The sequence below is a fragment of the Pinus tabuliformis genome, chromosome X (assembly GCF_031772625.1).
Source record: "Pinus tabuliformis cultivar Carrire ecotype Pingquan chromosome X, CPIR1, whole genome shotgun sequence".
NCBI classification, from domain to species: Eukaryota; Viridiplantae; Streptophyta; class Pinopsida; order Pinales; family Pinaceae; genus Pinus; species Pinus tabuliformis.
The window spans coordinates 26,154,132-26,164,382 of NC_142308.1; the positions used below are offsets into that span (position 1 = coordinate 26,154,132).

At 38.6% G+C, this 10,251-nt stretch overlaps 1 protein-coding gene across 2 annotated transcripts in view; it reads left to right on the top strand.

The window, feature by feature from the left end:
* LOC149138145 (uncharacterized) overlaps positions 1-8,955 on the top strand; it is a 48,478-nt gene extending 39,523 nt beyond the window's left edge. The window contains exon 3 of one of the 2 annotated variants that reach the window (XM_089446690.1): positions 8,306-8,567. The gene's annotated coding sequence lies outside the window, so the exon portion shown is untranslated. Of the gene's footprint in view, positions 1-8,305 lie in introns of both variants that reach the window. The other variant, XM_089446689.1, reaches the window with a different exon arrangement.
* Positions 8,956-10,251: the final 1,296 nt, after the last annotated feature.

The window sequence follows — 10,251 nt, forward strand, 5'->3', positions numbered from 1 at the left end:
AGCCTTATTGTAGAGGAAAATGATGTGTGAGACATCCTTGATCAGGCCTACATTATTCCTACATATGCGGTACTCTTGGTTGCTTATAACAAGAAGAATGTGAAAACCAAGAGAATTATCCTCAATGCCATTGAAGACTATGTGATTCCTCATGTCACTGGTAAGATACATGGAAAGGAAAGGTGGGATTCTCTTTGCAAGATGTACTAGAGTTCAAATCAGAATCGGAAATTGGTGTTGAGAGAGAAATTGAGGAACAAGAAGATGTTGAAGACAGATACAGTCACCTCATACCTCACCAAAGTATCTCAGTTTCGTGATGAATTGGGGGTTATTGGACAACAGTATGATGATGATAAGCTAGTTAGAGTAGCCTTAAATGGCTTCTCTAAACCTTGGGACAACATTGTACATGGAATTGCTGCAAGGGAGGGGTGGTTGGACAATAGTATGATGATGATAAGCTAGTTAGAGTAGCCTTAGATGGCTTCTCTAAACCTTGGGACAACTTTGTATGTGGAATTGTTGCAAGGGGGAAGCTGCTTGAATGGACAAGACTTTGGGATGATTTCATGTAGAAGGAGGTTAGAATTGGCTCAAGTTCTACCAAAAAACAACATGGAGAGGATGAGGAGAATGTTGCTCTTGTTTCCAAGGGCAAGAAGAAATTCAAGAAGGGGCCCAAAGATGGGGCCAAGAAGAAGGGGGAATAGAAGAAGGATATGAGCAAAGTGAAATGGTTTGCTTCTCATAAGATGGGACATTATGTAATGACTTGCCCAAATAAGAAGAAGAAGCAAGTTGTAGCTTCAGTAGAGGTGGATGAGTTTTCCACACGATTTGAGGAGGAGTTCTCATTGATTGCTTGTCTTTCTTTTAGTCCAAATTCCTTAGATGTGTGGTACATTAATAGTGGAGCCAAATGCCATATGTCTAGCATTGGAGTGTTCTTTATTGATATCATAAAGGAAGGAGTTGTTTGTGAGGTGGTGCTTGGAGATGACACCATGGTCAGAGGTTGGGCATGGGACTATTTATTTTGAGAGGGAGTCTCAATCGCCTATGACAGTGGGATGTTTTGTATGTCCCTGGGTTGAAGAAGAACTTGATATCAGTTTCTGCCATAGAGGATAGGGGATTTGAGGTGTTGTTTAGACGTGGACAAGTACTCATCTACCCAAGGGGTCCAACATCACTTTGGCCAAAGTGATTGGGATTAGACAAGGGAAGTTGTACAGGGTCATGTTTCAGCCTAGCCATGCCTTGATTCACAACAACAACAGTAGCAGAGATTTATGTGAGCTATGGCATAGGAGGATGGCTCATTTACATCATGGAGCTCTCAAGATTCTAGGGGAGATTGTCATAGGATTGCCTGAGTTTAGTGTAGAGCATGAGGATGTGTGCAAAGGGTGTGCTCTCGAGAAGTACACCAAGACTGTTTTTCCAAGCAGTGACAACAGTGCAATAGGCATACTTGATTTGGTTCATTTTGATGTATGTGGTCTTATGTCTCCAGTGTCTCTTAGTGGTTATAACTATTATGTTATATTCATTGATGACTTCTCTAGGAAGACCTGGATTTATTTCATGAAGAATAAGGATGAGGTCTTCAAGAGGTTCCAAGAGTTCAAAGCTCTTGTGGAGAACCAAATAGGGAGGAAGATTCGGGTGTTGAGGTCAGATAATGGGGGTGAGTATAACTCCAATGCCTTCAAGAACTTCTGCGTATCGGAAGGCTTTAAGAGAGCGTTGGCAGTTACTCACAACCCACAACAGAATGGGGTTGTTGAAAGGAAGAACATGGCCATTGTGGGAGTAGCTAGAGCTATGTTGCATGATCAGAGTTTACCATTCTTTCTTGGGGTCGAGGCTTGTAGCATCGCGGTATATGTTCATAACAGAAGTCCTCATCATGCATTAGGGAGGAAATTTCCTGAGGAAGCTTTCTTAGGGAAGAAGCCTGGGGTTGGGCACTTTTGGATCTTTGGGTGCCTGACATGGTCACATGTCCCTTCAGAGAAGAGGATGAAGCTAGAACCCACTGCAAAAAAGGGTATTTTTGTTGGGTATAACGAGACTTCGAAGGCTTATCACATATACATCCCTTCCTTGAGGAAGGTTGTTATTGTCAGGAGGGATGTGAGATTTGAGGTGGATCAATCCTTTTAGAGGTCTTTGGAGGGAGGGAAACAAGGACCTCAAATGCAAGTTCCTTAGACCATAGGGACATAGAGTTGAGGAGGTATGAGTTCCTCTGAAATTGGTTCTACAACAACTTCAATTGTCCTGGATCCCAGATTGTCAGTTCATAGGGTACTAGCACACCTTTTTCAACGTCTTTGAACACTAGTGGATAGTCTTCAAGTGTACAATCATTGTCTATACCTTTGGTATATGAGGAAGACGAGCAGTATTATGCCACTCCACTAAAGAGGAAAGTCAAGAGGTTGCAAGAGCTCTTGAAAGAAGCTACGGAGTCAGTGGGGAGTCCCAAGAGCGTTGTCAGGGAGAGTAAACCACCAAAGAGGTTCTGCAGTTATTTGGCTATGGTGAGTAGCATCCAAGAGGCAAAGCCTTCTTCATATGAGGAGGCAATAGATTAGTAGGTCTAGAGAGATGACATGTTGGAAGAGTATACTTCCATAATGAAGAATGATTTTTGGGAGGTGGTACTGAGATCGGAGGGGAAGTAAGTTGTGACATTCAGGTGGTTGTATAAGATCAAGTATATTGTGGATGGCAGCGTAGAGAAGTACAAATCACGATTTGTGGCAAGAGGCTTTTCACAGGTGAAGGGAGTAGATTATGATGAGACCTTCTCACCTATTGCTCGATACACTTCAATTAGAGCAGTCATATCTATTGCAATAAAAATGGGGTGGAAGATCCACAAGATAGATGTGAAGACTGCATTTCTGAATGGAATTCTACAGGAGGAGGTGTATATTGAGCAACCATAAGGATTTGAGATTCATGGGAGAGAGTCTCGTGTGTCGGTTGATGAAGGCACTTTATATACTGAAGCAAGCTCCACGAGCTTGGTATTCACAGATAGATACTTGTAGTAGATTGGTTTCCAGAAGAGTGAGGCAAGTCCAAACATGTATTATATTTGTATTGGAAGAGATCCTCTCATTCTTGAATTGTACTTAGATGACTTTTCCGTGATAGGAGAGGAGAGACTAATAGATGCTTGCAAGTAGGCTCTTGCTTCAGAGGATGAGATGAAGGACCCCGGACTGATGCACTATTTCTAGCGATGGAGGTGTGGCAGGAGGATGGGCATATCTTTCTGGGATAGGGCAAGTATGCAGCTGATATTCTAAGGAGATTTAGGATGGAGGGTTGTAGGCCTATGGCTACACCGATGATCACCAACTTCCAGAAGCTTAGCACTTCTGAGGGAGAGTTAGTAGACCCCACTTTATATTGTTAGCTCATTGGGTCATTGAATTATCTAGTCAATACTAGGCCAAACTTGTGTTTTGTTATTAACACTCAGATAATATTTGGTGGAGCCTAGGAGAGTGCATTGGACTGTAGCTAAACATCCGTTGAGATACTTGCGGAGGATAGTGGACTATGGGCTAGACTATGTGCAAAGGGATGGAGTCCACTTGGTTAGCTACACAAATTCTGATTGGTCACGCAATGCAGTGGATCGAAAGAGCACTTTCAAGTGTTTTTTTCAATTTAGGCTCGAAGTTGTGTCTTGGCGTAGTCGGAAACAAAAGTCAGTAGCATTGAGTTCTACAAAGGTGGAATACATGGTACCTAGTCAAGCGAGTTGTGAGGCCATTTGGCTTTGCAAGTTGTTGGTGGGTTTGTTTGACCAGTGGTTGGAGGTGCCACGATTTACTTTGATATTCAGAGTTGCATCAAACTCTCGGATAATCCAATATTTCATGATCGATCCAAACAAATTGACATCAGATGTCATTTCATCTGAGATCATGTCTAGAGGGGAGCAATGAAGCTGAAATACATTTCCACTAATGAGCAAGTTGCGAACATTCTCACGAAGTTCCTTATGAAGGGAAAATTCGTAATTTTCAAGGGCAAAATGGGAGTGGTGAAGAACACTTTCCTCGCTAAGAGGAAGTGTTAAAGTCTAGGATAAGTGTCTTCCACGTTGGCTTGGGGCTAGCACATGGGAAAATATTCTAAAGTAACTTTGGAAATAAATTAACTTTATGAGATAAAGTTCACTTTAAGTGAAGTCAATGAAAGATTAAAACACAACTGTTGGGGCTAATATCAAATCTCAGCCATTGATCTTGGAGGCAAGTTGGAAGGTCAATAGACACCCATTTGGCTTCTAAAGTGGCATGAATCCCGAGGAGAGCTCATTCTTTAATTGTGAGAGACACGAGACTATGAGGAGACATCCCAAGGAAGTTGAGCATTAATTTCAAGCAAAAGTGGCACACAAATCAAGGAAGAGGGTACCAGCCTAAGAGCAACATACAACATCTTTAAATCAGACCAAACAATGCATTTATTGCAGGTCGTACAATCCATTTTATATGTTCATGCACAAAAATTGAGGAAGATTTCTAAGTTGGCTTGGCATGCATTTTGAGGCAGATTGGAGCTATTTTTTTGGGCACAAAATTTGAGTAGTAGTTGTTGCATTTAATGCTGTAGCAGGCCGTATAGTTGTAGGAATTCTAGGCAGAGTTTGGCATGAAAATCAAGGAGCATTTGTGGCACGAATTTCTAGAAAAGGGGCTGCTAATTGGTTGAGATAAGTTAAACTCTGTTGAATTTCTCCGCTGTAATTTATTTTTCTAAGAGCTCTAAGAATAATAAAATTTCCCTCTTGCACTGGTTTTTCCTCTAGGGTTTTCCATAGATGGTTTGTCCAAAAATTATGAGTTTTGTTGATGAGTTTGTTGTTCATAATTTGCTGATTTCAAGTTCAGATTTGTCTTGTGTGTTGTTGTTCATAAAAATCAGACCTCTGTTTGCTGAGTTGTATGCAAATTTTCTGGTAATTTTTATTGGAACAATTACCTGTTTATAGAGAAAGTGTTTGACAAAATGCCTACAAGAGATTTCTGAATTGTAGGTTAATTGTATTTCTTCACAACATGAATGGCAAGTTAGGGTGGTGGTGTGTGAGCACATAGCATTGGATATGGTGATTGCAAAGCCTTGTTGCAATAGATTGTTCCTCTTAGAAAAACGTCAACACTTGTTGGCCATTATGGCATTGGAAGCATATGCCATAGGAATTGTGATCCTAGAATGGAGAATGGAGAAGCATTATAGAGGGGTTGTCATCTAAGCCAATGGCAATTGATTGGCAATTGTACCTAAACAAAGCATTGGTTGTGCCTCGCTCAAGAGCATGCTATGGATAACAATGGTGGTGCTAAGGGATGAGGTCAAAGAAATGACAAGGCCAGAGGATGGAGGCATTTGTAAGCGTTGGTAAAAGAAAGCATGTCTCAAGGACGTGTGGGGAGACCTTTCAAATTTTAGGGGATGTTAGAAGGGATGTCGGGCCCCAACTTGAAATACTAAATATATTAAATATACAACAAATTCTAAATAAAACATATAAGTGTTTTTTTACACACTGGAATCTTATTTTTCATAAGAGTCCAATGTTAACCTTCTTAATGTACTCAAACTGATGTGTTAAGTGAGAAACAATAAAAGTTATGGTTTGAGAGGGTTATATGTAGAAGAAATTGCAAGGTGAAGTGGTGGGACTGTCCACTTACTTCAAAGAGAATAATATTTATCATTGTATTTGTTTTGGTTGTTTTTATGCAAGACATTTCTCCGTAGGGGACATCCACGTGTACTTCCAATTACTGGGAGTGTCCTATGTTTGCGGGGATGTACCCAGTTAAGTGCCAAGTACCAAGGGCATATAGGGGGAGGAGAGACAGGGGTGTCTCCAACCCTTGGGTCACGTTTCCGTGGAACATTGATAATATTCAGTGTTCCACGGGGACGCATCCCCCATGGTGGGGGACCTGCTTCCTCACTCCTCCACATTCCTGGGATGAGGAAACTCCTGGGGAACGTTTCCCTACATCCCCTTTTTGGGGGAAACTTTGGGGGGGCATTTTTCTGGTGACGAAACACATTTCTCTTGTGGGGGATAGGGGGACACAATTTTTTTGCTAATAACAATTAAAACAATAAAAAATTAAAAATACTCACAGTTGCAGTGAACAGTGCCTTGCGTCTTGCACATGAGAGGACACCAGATTAGTGGATGGGACCAACTACACGATGGGATGTGGATCCAGAGGAGGACGCACAGATAGATGAGGATGGACCATTTGATATATAACATGGTTTGGTTGGTGTGCTATTGGTTACTCATGAGAGTGTGACTCAGAATGTTCTAATGCCTTCGTGCAGGAGGATGGACCATATGATATATAGCATTGTTTGGTTGGTGTGCCATTGGTTACTCATGAGAGTGTGACTTAGAATGTTTTGATGCTTTCGTGGAGCAGATGGCAGATGGATGCAGAGGACCAGTCATTGGAGCATCAACACACCATGGTGTTTATTAGTTATTTGATAATGATCATTTCTTTTAGGTGTTTTTCATTGTTCTAGTTTTGAACTTTTGACTCTAGATAGTGATGATCAAGTCCAACTCTTTTAGTATTTTATTATTTAGTATTTTTTTGACAAATTTACTAGCTTTTCACTTAACTCTTTTAGTATTTTATTATTTAGTATTTTTTTACAAATTTACTAGCGTTTCACTGCTTTTTATGTTTACTTTTAATTTAGTATTTTATTGCTATTTTAGACTTCTTCATAATGTATGGTCATATGATGAATTTACTTTTTGATGTGCATTGTGCAATTTCAATTGTTAAATGATGAATTTAATTTACATCTTGCATAATATTATTTCACTATTTCAGTGTCAAATGATGAATTTAGATGGAACATTGCATAATGCCAAATGATGGATTCAATTTAATAATTTATTTTTAGATTTAATTTGATGATCCATCATTCCATAATATCAAGTGATGGATTCAATTTTATAATTACTTTTAGATTTAAATTGATGATTGCATAAATATCAAATGATAATTCTGATTCATAATAGTAAATGATGATCATATTTAGATCTACATTTCATAGTTATTAAGATTTATTATTTACTAATTTAGTTATTAACATATTGTTGGGATTTTATCTTATATTTTTATATATTAAATTTTTCAATAATTTTATAATTTTTATAACTCTAACGTCCTCCAAAATTTAGAGAAATTTTGGGGTTGCTTATATATACCCCTTGTGCGTATCCCAGTTCCTGCGTTTATATAATTTTTATAACTCTAACGTCCTCCAAAATTTCCCTAAATTTTGGGGTTGGTTATATATACCCCCTACCCCCTTGTAGGAAGTAGGAACGTATCCCCGTTCCTGCGTTTATATACATTGTGCGTATCCCTGTTCCTGTGTTTATATACATCCCCCTTGTGCGTATCCCCACTTTCTGGTTTCTCGTCCCCGAAACTCGGTGGAACATTGATAATATCTAATGTGACAAAAATAAATGTATGATCTTCATTTGTAGGATACACTGAAAAACAAAACAAAGGCTTAGGCTGCCAACCACTTTATATAGGTTGCGCACTGAAAAACAAAGGCTTAGTCTACCAACCACTATATGTAGGATGCACGGAAGGAAAAACAAAGGCTTAGTCTACCGACCACTTATAGCTACAGCATTGACATTTGGGCTATGATGAGCTTACTCCCTGTTCCTGTGTTTATATACATCCCCCTTGTGCGTATCCCCACTTTCTGGTTTCTCGTCCCCGAAACTCGGTGGAACATTGATAATATCTAATGTGACAAAAATAAATGTATGATCTTCATTTGTAGGATACACTGAAAAACAAAACAAAGGCTTAGGCTGCCAACCACTTTATATAGGTTGCGCACTGAAAAACAAAGGCTTAGTCTACCAACCACTATATGTAGGATGCACGGAAGGAAAAACAAAGGCTTAGTCTACCGACCACTTATAGCTACAGCATTGACATTTGGGCTATGATGAGCTTACAGCAGCGTGATAATCTTGATGAATAATGAATTTACCTTTTAACCATGAAATCCATTTCAGACAATCAGGATTCTTTTTCTATTTTGTAAGCACTTCTGTTTTGTATTCTCAAGAATACACCAGTTCAGTTTGTGTGTTATTGTCCAGGCGAGATAAGCTTCAATTTATTACTAGTTATGAATAATAACAATATTAATCAAAATAATAATCAATATAATATTTCTGTTCTTTTGGTAGGATCTGAAAAAGATGCCAGTATGACGTGGAGTTTTATCTTGGAAACATTTATTGAAGTTATCTTGCACTCAAGTTCAGTATATGTGTTATTGCGTAGGTGTATACACCAGTGATTGTTTGGAGGTCTTTCAGAATCCAGATACGCTTCAGTTTATTACTAGTTATTAATAATAGCAATATTAATCAAAATAATATTTTTGTTCTTTTGGTAGGGGCTGACAAAGATGCCAGTGTGACATGGAGGACTTTTTTCTTGGAAACATTTATTGAAGTGAGCATCATCATGCATCGGATATGCCCCTTCCGGAAACAAGTATTGTTATGTTTTTGTTTTTCAGTTTGTATACAAAGGAAGGAGACTTTGTGATGGTGTATTATATTCCAAGTATCAGTGCACGAGTCTGGTTTCTAGGGATACTCTCATACAAAATGGGGCCCTACTTTACTACTTTGTAATTAAGTAATTAAGTTTTGTATTGATTGCAACTCCGGCTTTTGAGATTTCAAACTGCATGGGTCGTTCGTAAGACCTTTGATGGGCATGCACTGGCACCATGCAATTATCATTAGCAGGTGACATATATTAAGTGTGTTTCTTTTCTGTAGTACAATCTTTACCGATGAGATTGCGTTTTAGTTGATTTTCTTTACTGTTGCATTAATGGCTAGTGGGCTCTTTTTATATTTATTTATTTATCTATAGCATGCTTGATCGGCATGCATGCATCATATTATCATCAAGCTAGTTTGCCCGCATAATATTTATTAAGATATTGAAGCATACTCACGAGTCATTCCCTGTGGAACGTCAACGGTCTGCAAATGATTCCATAAAAACAAATCTGGCTCTTTTAAATTTAAAGGTTTCTCTTTGCATTATATCATGATAATAAGTCTTAGATCGTGTTCCTACTCATGGAGATTGAAAGGTAATTATATTATGTTCTTACTTTTGAGCTGGACAAATGGCCGTGTGAGACAGGTTGAAAGTTGTTACGTGTCTGTCTGCAAATGATTCCATAAAAACAAATCTAACGCTATTAATTGAAAGGTTTAATTTTGTATTATGTCATGGTAATAAGTGTTTGATCCTGTTCTTACTTGTGGAGATTGAAAGGTAGTTTTCAATCACGTTCTTATCATATTGAGCTGGACAATGGTAGTGTGAGACTGAGAGGAGTTACATGTCTGTACCGTTACCTGTGTAGGTGCCTATATTTTATGCTGACAATCTGTGAGTGGCCTTGAATAACGATGACTAGGGACCGCTACCTGTGCAGGTGCCTATATTTTATGCTGACAATAGTGTCCTTGAATAAGGATGACTAAGGATTGACCGTTGTGACCTTTGTATATCATTTTATGCACGGGGATACAATCTAGATTAGACAGGACTCGGCTCGCTCTTCTCTCTAAATTGTGCTGCGGTGCATTTATTATTAGACTCCTGTAGACATGTTTTAACCGGAAGTTTCTAAGCTGTTAATATTTTTAACACAACTTCATTGCATCCATTAGAATTCGTCCCGTGGCTTCATTCTATTATGTGTTCCTAATGAGCTTTTTGTCTTTTTATAGTTTGTCATAATGCTAATGTCCTCTTGTGACTTCTTGTTTCCTATTATGCCAGTTAATTTCTCTCCCCATATTACAATAAAATGCAAATGCAGTCGCTCATCTGTCAATAGGAATGAACGTACATTTCTTGGAATGTACAACTTTTTAAACAAAATTACGTTAAATTGTATATATATAATATTTTGTAAATTTCTGCAAGTGATTTCTATTATAATGAAAACAGATTACATTGATACCAAGATACAACTAGTTCAGAAGTGGAGACAAAAGCTAGCCAGCAGTCCTTTGTTTTTTTCTTACAGGCATAATTATGCTATTCAGGCGATGGAAGACTCTACAAAATAGAGTTTCACTATCTGTACTTGCCA